The sequence below is a fragment of the Coregonus lavaretus genome (assembly GCF_964263955.1).
Source record: "Coregonus lavaretus genome assembly, contig: HAP1_SCAFFOLD_705, whole genome shotgun sequence".
Lineage (NCBI taxonomy): Eukaryota > Metazoa > Chordata > Actinopteri > Salmoniformes > Salmonidae > Coregonus > Coregonus lavaretus.
The window spans coordinates 6,921-23,552 of record NW_028157304.1 but is presented as its reverse complement, the minus strand read 5'-3'; the positions used below and the strand labels follow the sequence as shown (position 1 = coordinate 23,552).

Sequence of the window (16,632 nt, the reverse complement as noted above, 5' to 3'; positions counted from 1 at the left end):
AAAAAACATTAGCTGTAAGCAAAACATCATTCACATTAAACACCTTGCGTTTCTATAAAACACAAAGGGCATATTTTACTTGCCGTTGCAATAAGAAATAGATTTCACACGAAGTTATAGAAAATAAGTATTAACAGGTGTGATGATGATGACCCTTAGGATTCCTACCACATCCTGTATTAGGAGGAAACTCACACTAAAAAATAATTGTCTGCAAGACAATAATATTCAATCATCCTATTGGCAAGGTAATCATTCAGAATCCTTTAAGAGTGACCAGCTGTTCCACACCGGTATCAGTCACACATAAATAACTGGATTCAATAATTTTTCATGAAAATGTGTTGAGAGAGTCAGGTACCAGAAGTCCTTTCATTCAACAGATTTCCTCGTTATGTCTAACACTGTCCTCTCCAAAGCCCATCCATCCCATCACAACTTCATCAGGCTGTTCTTCTCTGGTCACCTCGTCCTCGTGCCCCTCACTGGCATATAATACCTCAGTTCCTTCCAGAAGCATGAGGACAAGGAAAGAGAGGGTGAGGAGAGAGGGGACGAAGCCAGCTCCCCTCTCTTCTCCTCCACCTCCTCCTCTTCTCCCCACCTCCCACACCTCAACCCTCTGCTACTCTTCCACCAGCAGACGGCGCCCTGGCGCTCCCGGAGGTGGCGCACCGACTCAGGGAAGAGGGTCAGCTGTGTGGGGGAGACCTCCTCCAGCTCCACAAGGACCACCTTAAGGGAGCCCTCCAACAGGGCACGGTGCATGGCCGTCTGCCTCTCGAAGCTCTGCCAGGCCTCCAGGACACCACTGCTGCTGTCACTGTGGCTTCCACTGCAGAACGTAGAGCCAGAGTAGACCAGGAGGAGACGCCGGCTTGCCAGCATGCTCTCCTCCACTGCATCTACTATGGCTAGAGAGGGAGGAGGGAGGAGAAGAGGGGGAAAGGGAGGAGGGAGGAGAAGAGGGGGAAAGGGAGGAGAGAGGAGGGAGGAGAAGAGGGGGAAAGGGAGGAGGGAGGAGAAGAGGGGGTCAGGGAGCAGGGAAAATTGTTATTAAAACATTGTTCTACCATTGAAATGGTTTCTGAAGGTCTTTATGATTTCAGAAAGGTTTCACATATTTCATCATCATGCTACTTATGTACTAATGCCAAGGCTAACTTAGTCTTCTGGAACCTGGAGCCTCAGGGTCGAGCTGAGATGTCATACCTTCCCCTGGTAGGCTGTCCCGGCCCAGTATGAACAGCCTGTAGCCACACCTCCCCTCCAGAACCTGGGGCAACATGTGGAGGGCAACATGTGTATGCTACGTACGCATCATACAACTTCCCATCAGAGTCTGCCACATGCAGGATAGGGACAGGTAAAACAAAATAGATGTGTTAGTGCTGGGCTAGAGCAAAAGCCTCCACAAACCTGCCTAACAGAGGAGGCTTGGTTATTTATGACACCATAGTTGCTTGTGTTTTATGGTTACATGGCCTATTTAGTGCCTTGTATCAAACTTCCTCTCTGTTTCCTCTGAGTCATGGAAAATGCTGTGCTTGCATAGCTGTGGGATGTGCTACAATACATTGCTACACTTGCTACTGATTTTACTTGTGGTCAGGTGGGGAGTGGGAAACAAGTGTTGGATTCTAGCTTGGAATATACTTATTCATGTTACCATATTAGAACCGGGTGTATGGAAAGTTACTGAGTGAGAAAGGGGAGTGCAGAGCTTACATTCTGTTGGAAAATTTTATTCTTAAATCTCATGTACCCTATAGAGAGAGGCAAAGGACAACAGTCTGGTTTCAGTCACTGCTAAGGTAGGACAGCCGTGGAGTAGGGAGGAGTGAGGAATTCGGCCCGAGGTCAGGTCAGATGAAGTGAGGAGCAGGGACGGCTTCTTCAATAGGGCGATATGGGCGACGCACTTCCAAACGGGAAAAGGAAGGGATTTTTTTTCTAATCAATTATATCACGGCAACAGCAGTTATCAGTGTTCACGTCTGATCTGCCAGCCACTAAATGTCAAATCAGGCTAAAGTCGTGCTTCAAATGGCCCCGCCCGTTTTTGGGGCGATTTCAGTCAAGTTGAAAATCGCCCAGAAGTCTCTCATAGCCTGTCATGTAAAATCTATTTTTTTCACATTTCAAAGCTTTCAATACATTCTCTATGGGTGTCTGTGGGCTTGCACTTACGCGCTTTCGTCATACGTGACGTAACGTTGAACGTAACTAAGACAATGGCGGCCAGCAGCGTCTCTGTTGCGACCTGCAGTGCGGCGTTATTTTATGTTTTTAATTTGTAGACTTAGTTTACAAACATTCTGCCAACCATGGATTTCCAGTGGTTGGTTTTGGACTGATCTTGTTGATCGTGTACATACCCGCTACGAACGGACTAAATAATGAAAACGCTGCTGGCAGCTGAATCCCAATACAGCTGGGAGACTTGGCTGGATGACAGAGTCCCGGACAGAGAAGTGGAGCCGGCCACCTTCACCCTGGTCAGAGCGGACCGCGATCCTGGTAAGAGAGCGACTCTGTACCCCGACATTGAACTGCTTTCTGTGTCATTGCGACCTTACTATCAATTCAATTCAATTTAAGGGCTTTATTGGCATGGGAAACGTGTGTTAACATTGCCAAAGCAAGGGAAGTAGATAGTAAACAAAAGTGAAATAAACAATAAATATTAACAGTAAACATTACACTCAGAAGTTTCAAAAGAATAAAGACATTTCAAATGTCATATTATGTATATATACAGTGTTGTTACAATGTGCAAATAGTTAAAGTACAAATGGGAAAATAAATGAACATAAATATGGGTTGTATTTACAATGGTGTTTGTTCTTCACTGGTTGCCCTTTTCTTGTGGCAACAGGTCACAAATCTTGCAGCTGTGATGGCACACTGTGGTTTTTCACCCAGTAGATAAGGGAGTTTATCAAAATTGGGTTTGTTTTCGAATTCTTTGTGGATCGCTGTAATCTGAGGGAAATATGTGTCTCTAATATGGTCATACATTTGGCAGGAGGTTAGGAAGTGCAGCTCAGTTTCCACCTCATTTTGTGGGCAGTGTGCACATAGCCTGTCTTCTCTTGAGAGCCAGGTCTGCCTACGGCGGCCTTTCTCAATAGCAAGGCTATGGTCACTGAGTCTGTACATAGTCAAAGCTTTCCTTAAGTTTGGGTCAGTCACAGTGGTCAGGTATTCTGCCACTGTGTACTCTCTGTTTAGGGCCAAATAGCATTCTAGTTTGCTCTGTTTTTTTGTTTGTTCTTTCCAATGTGTCAAGTAATTCTCTTTTTGTTTTCTCATGATTTGGTTGGGTCTAATTGTGTTGTTGTTGTTGTTGTCCTGGGGCTGTGTGGGGTCTGTTTGTGTTTGTGAACAGAGGCCCAGGACAAGCTTACTTAGGGGACTCTTCTCCAAGTTCATCTCTCTGTAGGTGATGGCTTTGTTATGGAAGGTTTGGGAATCGCTTCCTTTTAAGTGGTTACTATCTGCCCCGTGAGTTCCCCCAATTGTTTGTTACCGTTGTGTACTGTTGATAATCACAAGTTTACTGGAGAACTGAGACCAAGTAGAGACTTTGGACAGGGTGGATATGGTATAATAAAGGCAGTTTATTCAGAGGTAAAGATATCTGGAATCGCGTGCACGGACTCGTGCACGTGTGTAGGTCACCTAAATCATCAGAAAAATTGCCCCTCCTGAGAATTTTTTCAGGAGCCGCCACTGGTGAGGAGGAACAGTCAGTCCTGTCACACACATACAGTTGAAGTCGGAAGTTTACATACCCCTTAGCCAAATACATTTAAACTCAGTTTTTCACAATTCCTGACATTTAATCCTAGTAAAAATTCCCTGTTTTAGGTCAGTTAGGATCACCACTTTATTTTAAGAATGTGAAATGTCAGAATAATAGTAAAGAGAATGATTTATTCAGCTTTTATTTATTTCATCACATTCCCAGTGGGTCAGAAGTTTACATACACTCAATTAGTATTTGGTAGCATTGCCTTTAAATTGTTTAACTTGGGTCAAACGTTTCGGGTAGCCTTCCACAAGCTTCCCACAATAAGTTGGATGACTTTTGGTCCATTCCTCCTGACAGAGCTGGTGTAAGAGGCCTCCTTGCTCGCACACGCTTTTTCAGTTCTGCCCATAATGTTCTATAGGATTGAGGTCAGGGCTTTGTGGTGGCCACTCCAATACCTTGACGTTGTTGTCCTTAAGCCATTTTGCCACAACTTTGGAAGTATGCTTGGGGTCATTGTCCATTTGGAAGACCCATTTGCGACCAAGCTTAAACTTCCTGACTGATGTCTTAAGATGTTGCTTCAATACATCCACATAATTTTCCTTCCTCATGATGCTATCTACTTTGTGAAGTGCACCAGTCCCTCCTGCAGCAAAGCACCCTCACAGCATGATGCTGCCACCCCCGTGCTTCACAGTTGGGATGGTGTTCTTCAGCTTGCAAGCCAACTTTAAAGGCACGGTCAACTTAGTGTATGTAGACTTCTGACCCACTGGAATTGCTGTGAATTATATGTGAAATAATCTGTCTGTAAACAATTGTTGGAAAAATTACTTGTGTCATGCACAAAGTAGATGTCCTAACCGACTTGCCAAAACTATAGTTTGTTAAAAAGAAATTTGTGGAGTGGTTGAAAAACAAGTTTTAATGACTGTATGTAAACTTCCAACTTCAACTGTATATTTCCATGCCCATGAAGGTTCTAGCAGGAGGCTACACCAATGAGAGGAACCAAATACGTTCCTGACTAGCAACAGAGATGTATTGGCTGTCTAGATATGCAAGGGGTTGACTCCGCCTAGTAGGAAGGTATAAATATATGTGATTGTGTAAACATCTTTGTCTTTGCAGCTGTATGACCCAGTGGGTGAATAAACTTTGTTTGAGCTTTTTCTAGTTGTCCGTTTGAGTTTTTACTCAGTTTGTTCAGAACCTAACACAAGCAATGCAACATGCGTGTGTGTGTGGGTTTAAGTGTGGGCCTGGGGGTTTGTGGGGAGACATGCTGTATGTGCATATCTGTCTTTATCTGGTGTAGGAATGTATATTTATGTTAGTGCGAGTTTCCATTTCGTGAAAGCACAGTATGCAATGAGTCTGCAGATAGTGTGTGTGTGTGCATGAGTGTGTGCATGTCTGCGTGTGCGCGCTCAGGCATGTTTCTATTAATGTTTCCATGAGTGTGCTTGCGCAGTATATGTGCGGTAAAGTGTCTCTCATTGCGTACCTGTGTTTGTGTAGAGAAGCGGGAACATCCTCCTGAGCGACAGCATTGGTCAGTAGTACCCCAATAGGGAGCAGGTAGTTTGGATCTGTGCAGAAAAAGAGAGAAGATAGCATTTATAACAGTTTTTTCAAAAGTGGTGAGGTTGCAGTTGTTATAATACACTATCAAAACAAGGGTAAAGGGACAGGATAATATGTGTGTGATCTCTTTTGAAACACCTTTATGTTATCCTCCAGACAGTATTGTCTAACCTGTAGGCTGTAGTATGAAGAAGGCTAAAGAAATGCCTCTGTCACTGGAAACCAAACACGTGTAGTTGATGTAAAAGTCTTCCTCTTCCACCATCAAGAAATTCAAATGACGCTCCAACCATACACCCTCCTCCTCTTCTTCTCTCCACTCCCTGCTCTGGGGGGGAGACAGACAAGTTCCCCCTTGTGAACGCACAATCAAACCATCATGGCAACAGTTAACATAACATACACTGTTATTGGCGCCTGAGGGGATGGGTGCCGTTTTACAGGCTCCTAACCAACTGTGCTATTTTGTGTGGTTTTTTCCATTGTTTGTAACCTTTTTTGTACATAATGTTGCTGCTACCGTCTCTTATGACCGAAAATAGTTTCTGGATATCAGAACAGTGATTATTCACCTCGAACTGCACAAAGATTTTTTTATTTAATGAGTCTTACAGAAGGGATATACTGTTTCTCCGAGACCAGGCCCAAATCCCGTCATTCGTGTGAAGAAAAGACAGAGGTACAGGGGGCGGAGATCGGGTGCCTTGTGAGAATTTTTCGGAACCCGCCTCTACCATCCGTTCTATTGGCCAACGTGCAATCACTGGAGAATAAACTGGATGAGCTCCGTTCTAGACTATCCTACCAACGGGACATTAATAACTGTAATAGCTTATGTTTCACCAAGTCGTGGCTGAACGACGACACGGATAATATACAGTTGGCTGGATTTCCGTGCATCGGCAGGACAGAAGCGGCGCTCCTAGTGGCCAGGAACTTTAATGCAGGCAAACTTAAATCCATTTTACCTCATTTCTACCAGCATATCACATCTGCAACCAGAGGGAAAAAAACCCTAGACCACTTTTACTCCACACACAGTGACGCATACAAAGCTCTCCTTCGCCCTCCATTTGGCAAATCTGACCATAATTCTATCCTGCTGATTCCTGCTTTCAAGCAAAAACTAAAGCAGGAAGCACCAGTGACTCTGTCAATAAAAAAGTGGTCAGATGAAGCAGATGCTAAGCTACAGGACTATTTTGCTAGCACAGACTGGAATGTCTTCCGGGATTCTTCCGATGGCATTGAGGAGTACACCACATCAGTCACTGGCTGTCACTGTTTTGCTAGCACAGACTGGAAGAAATCCCGCTATGCCATCAGACTAACCATCAAACAGGCAAAGCGTCAATACAGGACTAGGATTGAATCCTACTACACCGGCTCTGATACTCGTCAGATGTGGCAGGGCTTGCAAACTATTACGGATTACAAAGGGAAACCCAGCAGCGAGCTGCCCAGTGACGCGAGCCTATTAGATGGGCTAAATGCCTTTTATGCTCGCTTCGGGGCAAGCAACACTGAAGCATGCATGAGAGCACCAGCTGTTCCAGACGACTGTGTGATCACGCTCTCCGTAGCCTTTAAACAGGTCAACATTCACAAGGCCGCGGGGCCAGACGGATTACCAGGACGTGTACTCAGATCCTGCATGGACAAACTGGCAAGTGTCTTCACTGACATTTTCAACCTTTCCCTGAGCAAGTCTGTAACACCTACATGTTTCAAGCAGGCCACCATAGTCCCTGTGCCCAGAAAAGCGAAGGTAACCTGCCTAAATGACTACCGTCCCGTAGCACGTCGGTAGCCATGAAGTTCTTTGAAAGGCTGGTCATGGCTCACATCAACACCATCATCCCGGAAACCCTAGACCCACTCCAATTTGCATACCGCCCCCATGGATCAACAGATGACGCAATCTCAATCGCACTCCACACTGCCCTTTCCCACCTGGACAAAAGGAACACCTATGTGAGAATGCTGTTCATTGACTACAGTTCAGCGTTCAACACCATAGTGCCTACAAAGTTCATCACTAAGCTAAGGACCCTGGGACTAAACACCTCCCTCTGCAACTGGATCTTGGACTTCCTGACGGGCCGCCCCCAGGTGGTAAGGGTAGGCAACAACACATCTGCCAAGCTGATCCTCAACACTGGGGCCCCTCAGGGGTGCATGCTTAGTCCCCTCCTGTACTCCCTGTTCACCCATGACTGCGTGGCCAAGCACGACTCCAACACCATCATTAAGTTTGCTGACGACACAACAGTGGTAGGCCTGATCACCGACAACGATGAGACAGCCTAAAGGGAGGAGGTCAGAGACCTGGCAGTGTGGTGCCAGGACAACAACCTCTCCCTCAACGTGATCAAGACAAAGGAGCTATCGTGGACTACAGGAAAAGGAGGGCCAAACACGCTCCTATTCACATCGACAGGGCTGTAGTGGAGCTGGTCGAGAGTTTCAAGTTCCTTTGTGTCAACATTAATCAAATGGCCACCTGGACTATCTACATTGACACCCCGCCCTCCCTTTGTTTTTACACTGCTGCTACTCGCTGTTTATTATCTATGCATAGTCACTTTACCCCTACCTACATGTACAAATTACTTCGACTAACCTGTTCCCCCGCTGATTGACCTGGTACCGGTACACCCTGTATTTAGCCTCGTTATTGTTATTTTATTGTTACTTTTTATTTGATTTTTTACTTTATTTTATTCAGTAAATATTTTCTTAACTCTATTTCTTGAACTGCATTGTTGGTTAAGGGCTTGTAAGTAAGCATTTCACGGTAAGGTCTACACCTGTTGTATTCGACGCATGTGACAAATAAAATGTGATTTGATTTGATTTTGTGAAGTTCCAAAGTTTCAAAGCAAGCACTATGTATTAAGGTATATGGAGCCTATCTTAATCTCAGTGGTATACCTGATACGATACCAACAGTTTAGATACTATACAGTAGAACATCCATCTGGATGACACAGAATACAGGCATATACAGTGCCGTGAAAAAGTATTTTCTCCTTTCTGATTTTCTCTATTTTTGCATATTTTTTATACTGAATGTTATCAGATCTTCAACCAAAACCTAATATTAGATAAAGGAACCTGAGTGTACAAATAACAAACCCAAAAATTATACTTATTTTATTTATTTAATTAACAAAGTTATGCAAGTGTGAAAAAGTAACTGCCCCCTTACACTCAATAACTGGTTGTGCCACCTTTAGCTGCAATGACTGCAACCAAATGCTTCCTGTAGTTGTTGATCAGTCTCTCACATCACTGTGGAGGAATTTGGCCCACTCTTGCATGCAACATTTTTGGGTTTTCAAGCATGAACTGCTAGTTTCAAGTCCTACCACAACATCTCAATTGGAATTAGGTCTGGACTTTGACTAGTAAATTACAAAACTTCAAATGTGTTGCTTTTTAACCATTTTCAAGTAAACTTGAATATGTGTTTTGGATCATTGTCTTGCTGCATGACCCAGCTGTGCTTCAGCTTCAGCTCACAGACAGATGGCCTTACATTCTCCTGTAGAACGTAATGGGACCCATGTCGTCCAAAAAGTTATACTTTTGACTCATCTGTCCATAGAACATTCTTCAAAGAGTCTTGATGGTTCAGGTGCTTTTTGGCAAACTTGAGTCAACTTTTTGGATGAGATGGGTCCCATTATGTCTGGCGAAAAGCAAACACTGCATTACACAGTAAGAACCTCATACTGTAAGTCAAGCATGGTGGTGGTATTGTGATGGTTTGGGGATGCTTTGCTGCCTCAGGACCTGGACGACTTGACTTAATAGAAGGAACCATGAATTCTGCTCTGTATCAGAGAATTCTACAGGAGAATGTCATGCCATCCGTCTGTGAGCTGAAGCTGAAGCGCAGCTGGGTCATGCAGCAAGACAATGATCCAAAACACACTTATCTCCCTCACTAACTTTAAGCATCAGTTGTCAGAGCACCTTACCGATCACTGCACCTGTACACAACCCATCTGAAATTAGCCCGCCCAACTACCTCATCCCTATATTGTTATTTATTTTGCTCATTTGTACCCCAGTATCTCTATTTGCACATCATCTCTTGCACATCTATCATTCCAGTGTTAATACTAATTGTAATTATTTTGCACTATAGCCTATTTATTGCCTTACCTCCATAACTTGCTACATTTGCACACACTGTATATGTATTTATTTCTGTTGTATTTTTGACTTTGTTTTGTTTTACCCCATATGTAACTCTGTGTTGTTGTTTTTATCGCACTGCTTTGCTTTATCTTGGCCAGGTCGCAGTTGTAAATGAGAACTTGTTCTCAACTGGTTTACCTGGTTAAATAAAGGTGGAAAAAAAAAAAAAAAAAAAAACACAATCAAGTCTACATGAAAATGGTTAAAAAGCAACACATTTGTAGAATTCTTACAGTGTGTATTGCGATACTGTTGTGTTGTCTCAACCTACCTTTGTGATTCCTGAAAGATGCGCTCTGAGACAATTTTGGAAATGGAGTTATTGCTAGCTTTCCAATTCAAATCCGTGCAACATTTATTCCCCACACTCGGCACAAACACCCGACACATCTTACTGAAGGAAGAACCTAGGGGGCAAACATTGAATTCTTTATTTGGATCATGAATGAAAATAAATAATAAACTCACGCACGCACGCGCGCACACACACACACACACACACACACACACACACACACACACACGTTCTCTAGTGGTTTACTCACCCAGATCTGCTTTGATGATCTCATTGGCAGGTACAACCACTTTGGGCTCCAGGCAATACTGCACTGAAATTATGACAATGATTCATAAACATCATAGAAAGACACAGAAATATTCAGTCACCTGACCCTATAGAAAACAACCCTTTCTAAGCTCTCAAAGAGCAAAGTTTCAAAGCAGCCTCTATGAACTCATAACCTCTGATTCAGGGTCATATACGGTGCCTTCAGAAAGTATTCACACCCCTTGACTTTTTCCACGTTTTGTTGTGTTACAGCTTGAATTTGAAATTGATGCAATTTAGATTTTTGTATCAATGGCCTACACACAATACCCCATAATGTCAAAGTGGAATGTTTTTAGAAATGTTTACAAATTAATTAAAAATGATGAAATGTCTTGAGTCAAGAAGTATTCAATGCCTTAGTAATGGCAGGCCTAAAGAAGTTCAGGAGTAAAATGTTGCTTAACAAGTCACATTATAAGTTGCATGGACTCACTCTGTGTCACGCCCTGGCTCTAAGGACTCTTTTATGTTGAGCCAGGGTGTGTAGAGTCTATGTTTTGTGTTCATTATTTCAGTATCTAGTTCATGTGTTTCTGTGATGGCCGGGGTGGTTCTCAATCAGAGGCAACGAGAATCAGCTGTTGCTTGTTGTCTCTGATTGGGAACCATACTTAGGCAGACGTTTGGCAGTTGTGTTTTGTGGGATCTTGTTCCGTGTTGGTTTGTGTTTGTTACCAAGGACTTCACGTATCGTTTTGTTGTTTTTGTTCGTGTGGTGAATATAAATAAAGTATGTTCGCATTCCACGCTGCACCTTGGTCCGCTCCTTTTGACGATCGTGACACTCTGTGTGCAATAACAGTGTTTCAAATGATTTTTGAATGACTACCTCATGTCTGTACCCCACACATACAGTACAATTATATGTAAGGTCCCTAAGTCAAGCAGTGAATTTCAAACACAGATTCAACAACGAACCCAGGGAGGAAAACCTGGTTCCGTCTGCTTTCCACCAGGTACTGGGAGATGAATTCACCATTCAGCAGGTCAATAACCTTAAACACAAGGCCAAATCTACACTGAAGTTGCTTACGAAGAATACAGTGAATGTTCCTGAGTGGCCGAGTTACAGTTTAGACTTAAATCTGCTTGAAAATCTATGGCAAGACCTGAAAATGGTTGTCTAGCAATGATCAACAACCAACTTGACAGACCTTGAAGAATTTTGAAAAGAATAATGGGGAAATGTTGCACAATCCAGGTGTGGAAAGCTCTTAGACACTTACCCAGAAATACTCACAGCTGTAATCTCTGCCAAAGGTGATTCTAACATATATTGACTCAGGGAGTTGAATACTTATGTAATCAGATATATTAGTGTTCTATTTTTCTATTTTTTTCTTTTTTTAATGTTAGACTTTTTCTTACACTTTGACATTACAGGGTATTTTGTGTAGATTGTTAACAAAAAATGACTATTAAATCCCTTTTAATCCCACTATGTAACACAACAAGATGTGGAGAAAGTCAACTGGTGTGAATACTTTCTGAAGGCACTGTATCTCTGTAATGGCTGTGGTAAGGATTGGGGGTATATGGTAATAATCTGTGGTTAGGGACAACCTTTATGAGCTGTGCCAACAAAACTCACCGTCCACCATACCGTTGATGGTCTCTGAGATCCTGCCGCTGAGCCCTTCCAAGTTAAAGGTCATGGTGCAGGTGTAGAACGCATGGTCCTCAGGAATGACCGCTTCTACTCGGAGTAACTCCGTAACACTGTTATTGACATAGCTAAACCTGTTCCACAATGGGTCATCTTTCACAATGGGTTCACAGCCCTGAAAGGTTTAAAGTAGAAATCCACACTGAAAGGTAGTGGTAATGGAATGGAATATCATAGTAATGGAATATGGCTAATAAAACAAAATGAATACACAATTACAGATAAGTTGTGATAATGTCTTACCTTAGAATACCTACTCTCAGAACTATTCAATGCAGTACAATGTGTGAGAGCAATGAACAATGTAAAGAGTATATACCGTATCTGATGGAACATTGTTCAAATGTAGTCACTAGTAGTAATAACCCCACATTCCTATAGTTTTAAACACAAATTAAGAATACATAGAGACAGACTGAATGACTGAAAAGAAAGAGTTCAAACAGGCTTTCCAGCACTGTCAGGCAGGGGCAGACTGGGACCAGAAATCCGCCATGGCATTTCTGACACACCAGACCATTTTTCCCTTGAGGACCCGACATTGGCCCATTTTCTTTCCTTGAGGCCCCCAAAAGGCCCATTTTTGTCACTGTGGACCCCGTTATTACATTTACATTTTTTACATTTTAGTCATTTAGCAGATGCTCTTATCCAGAGTGACTTACAGTTAGTGAGTGCATACATTTTCATACTGGCCCCCCGTGGGAAACGAACCCACAACCCTGGCGTTGCAAGCGCCATGCTCTACCAACTGAGCTACAGGGGACTACATCATGTCCAAATGTATCTCAAATTGATTTGAACATGATTACATTTTACGTTTTAGTCATTTAGCAGACGCTCTTATCCAGAGCGACTTACAGTTAGTGAGTGCATAAATGTTTCATACTGATGCGCGACAAATGCCAATATCGGTCAAATGACTTGAATGAGATTTGTGCCACAAATGCCAAAATGCTTCCATGTGACAACAGTGCAAGGGAAACCAAACCAAAGCACGTTGTTGTTATACCTTGTCCATAGACTGGCCTACAGGGTAAGGAAACCAATGTCATTGTAATTTGGGTGAACTTTGGGTGAACAAATTTGGTTATTAGCCAGATAATTATAATTATGTAAAAAAAAAAAAAAAATGACAATCCCATTGGGCTAAATATGTACCAGCCCATCCGGCATGGCCAGTCCACCCCTGCTGTCAGGCGTTCCCTCTCAACACTCTCCCATTGCACTGCACTGTCTGTTTACCCCATAGGACTCACCTTGTACCACTGAATGGAGTAATTGTCCACTTCCCTGATATGGTCACTCAATGGGCAGTTCAGAAAACCGGTGGCTTTGTTGGTCAGGACCTGGTCGGCCTTTTCTGGTCGACCGCATTCTTCTGGGTTGGTGTGGTTCACAATCAGTAAGGCCGGTTTCTTATAGCACTGGGAGGGTAGTCTGTTTATCAAAGGTAACAGAAAAGATTTACAGCACACACACACACACACACACACACACACACACACACACAGCAGACAAAAGTATTGCCCCTACCTCACAACACACTCATAGTTTCCAGCATCCTCCATCGCGATGTTAAAAATCCACAGTGTCTTTCCCCGCGGCAGAGTCTTTCTTGTCTCCCTGGTCAGCTCTCTCCCAGTCCTTGGGTCATACCATGAGATGTTATAGGGGATGCTGCGGTAGTCAGACATATTGAGGTCCACCAGGGTGGATGTTAACATGGCAGCATCACCGGAAACTGAAAACACCCGCTCAACCTCTCGTCCTTTGTCCTCACAGAGATCTGCACACAAAGAGTATATAAAGTAAAGTAAAGACAAACATGCGGCACAGGGACTGTTTGCGGACCACCATCTTTTTTATTGAGGCCACCTCTTAAAGAAAAACACATTGGAGAAATGATGCACGGCAAAGAAATTATGCAATTATTACGCGTGTCATGTAGTATGCATAGACAGAGTTTTTACAGAGATGGTCCATTCAAAATATATCTCTTCACAACAAATTCTCCACAAAAAATTTATTAAATAAAAGAACACTGATGGTGTTAAATCAATACTGAAAGTGTTGAGTCTGTGGACCCATATAGACACCAGAACAGTGTTAAATTAACACACTGATTAGTGTAAAGCCTTTTTCAAATATTCCCACAGTGCCTTGCCTTTCAAGCAAATTGTAGAGTTACCACCATTGTATTTGTTAGTGACAGAGAGATGGTTGTTGCATTCATCCATTTTTGGTCCTACGGACTTCGAAAAGTGAGATCCTAAGTGAATATGTTGTCATAAAAAATATATATATATTTAACACTATGCCATACAGTGCATTCGGAAAGTATTCAGACCCCTTCACTTGTTCCACATTTTGTTACGTTACATCCTTAAATAAATGTGTTTTTTTCCTTATCAATCTACACACAATACCCCATATTGACAAAGCAAAAACAGGTTTTACATTTTTTTTGCAAATCAATTAAAAACTGAAATACCACATTTACATAAATATTCAGACCCTTTACTCAGTACTTTGTTGAAGCACCTTTGGCAGCGATTACAGCCTCGAGTCTTCTTGGGTATGGCGCCACAAGCTTGGCACACCTGTATTTGGGGAGTTTCTCCCATTCTTCTCTGCAGATCTTCTCAAGCTCTGTAAGGTTGAATGGGGAGCATCACTGCAAAGATATTTTCAAGTCTCTCCAGAGATGTTCGATCGGGTTCATGTCCGGGCTCTAGCTGGGCCACTCAAGACCATTCAGAGGCCTGTCCCGAAGCCACTCCTGCGTTGTTTTGGCTGTGTGCTTAGGGTCGTTGTCCTGTTGGAAGGTGAACCTTCGCCCCAGTCTGAGGTCCTGAGCGCTCTGGAGCAGGTTTTCATCAAGGATCTCTCTGTACTTTGCTCCGTTCACCTTTCCTTCGATCCTGACTAGTCTATAAGTCCCTGCCGCCGAAAAACATCCCCACATCAAGATGCTGCCACCACCATGCTTCACCGTAGGGATGGTATTGGCCAGGTGATGAGTGTTGCCTGGTTTCCTCCAGACGGGACGCTTGGCATTCAGGCCAAAGAGTTCAATCTTGGTTTCATTAGACCTGAGAATCTTGTTTCTCATGGTCTGAGAGTCCTTAGGTGCCTTTTGGCAAACTCCAAGCGGGCTGTCATGTGCCTTTTACTGAGGAGTGGCTTCCGTCTGGCCACTCTACCATAAAGGCCTGATTGGTGGAGTGCTGCAGAAATGGTTGTCCTTCTGGAAGGTTCTCCCATCTCCATAGAGGACCTCTGGAGCTCTGTCAGAGTGACCATCAGGTTCTTGGTCACCTCCCTAACCAAGAACTTTCTCCCCCGATTGCTCAGTTTGGCAAGGCTGCAAGCTCTGGTAAGAGTATTGGTGGTTCCAAACGTCTTCCATTTAAGAATGATGGAGGCCACTGTGTTCTTGGGGACCTTCAACGCTGCAGAAAGGTTTTGGTACCCTTCTCCATATCTGTGCCTCGACACAATCCTTTCTTGGAGCTCAACGGACAATTCCTTTGACCTCATGGCTTGGTTTTTGCCCTGACATGCACTGTCAACTGTGGGACAGGCGTGTGCCTTTCCAAATCATGTCCAATCAATTGAATTTACCACAGGTGGACTCCAATCAAGTTGTAGAAACATCTCAAGGATGATCAATGGAAACAGCATGCACCTGAGCTCAATTTCGAGTCTCATAGCAAAGGGTCTGAATATTTATGTAAATACTTGTTTCTTTTTTTTTGGTAAACATTTCTAAAAACCTGTTTTCGCTTTGTCATTATGGGGTATTGTGTGTGGATTGATGAGGAAAAATGTGCATTTAATCAATTTTAGAATAAGGCTGTAACGTAACAAAATGTGGAAAAGGTGAAGGGGTCTGAATAGTTTCCAAGTGCACTGTATTTATTTCATAAGGCTTTATTTTGTGGGCATAGTTTTAACCTAATAAAGGAGCCTGAAACTCATACACGTCACTTTGAACTAAAACCATGCCCATCATTATTATATTTCCCAGCTTGCTCTATCGCAGGATGATTGTTTTTAGAATTGTTTGTTTCAATATCTATATTTGTGCAGGTGCATTGATTGATTGATTAATCTTATGCTACACAAAGACAAATAAGTGTTTGTATCCCTTTAGTCACAAATGTAAACCTTTTATTCTGAGAGTGTAACACAAGGGCCTGAAACCCATGGTTTACACGCCATATCAGGCCTGCAAGTCACATTATGCTAGCTTGCAAGGTGATATGTAATTCCTATTGGAATCCAATCAGTGGGTGGAGATCCAACAGTTGGAATAATTATTCACCTGAAACCTGCATTCAGAATGACTGCCTGTCTTTTTCAACTTCCTGATTTGAACTAACTGATTGGATTAGTTTAGAAAAATGTATGTCATTTATATTTGTGTAGCATAAGATTAATCAGTCAATCAATGTACGTGCACAAACATAGATATTTTAACAAACAATTCTGAAATATCAACCTGCAATAGAGCATGCTGGGAAATATGATAATAATGACGTGGTTTTGGTTCAAAGTGATATGTATGAGTTTCAGGCCCCTATAAAAGGGTAAAACTTGGCCCCCAAAATGACGTGTGGTATTGTGTTAAACATATATATTTTTAATGATAACATTCACTTAGGATCTCACCTAATACTGGGTGAAGTCCATAGGACCGAAAATGGATGAATACATCAACCATGTCTCTGTCAATAACATATATAGTCATTGGTGATAACTCTACAATTTACTCAAAAGGCAAGGCACTCTGGG

General features: G+C 42.8%; 1 pseudogene across 1 annotated transcript; it reads right to left on the bottom strand.

The window, feature by feature from the left end:
- Positions 1 to 286: 286 nt before the first annotated feature.
- LOC311125553 (interleukin-1 receptor type 1-like) lies at positions 287 to 13,621 on the bottom strand (annotated as a pseudogene). The gene is made up of 9 exons: positions 13,369 to 13,621; positions 13,092 to 13,272; positions 11,758 to 11,947; positions 10,102 to 10,164; positions 9,828 to 9,963; positions 5,519 to 5,670; positions 5,268 to 5,352; positions 1,213 to 1,342; positions 287 to 914 (listed from the first exon to the last, which is right to left on the bottom strand). The product of its transcript is annotated as an interleukin-1 receptor type 1-like (transcript).
- Between the last annotated feature and the right edge of the window lie 3,011 nt (positions 13,622 to 16,632).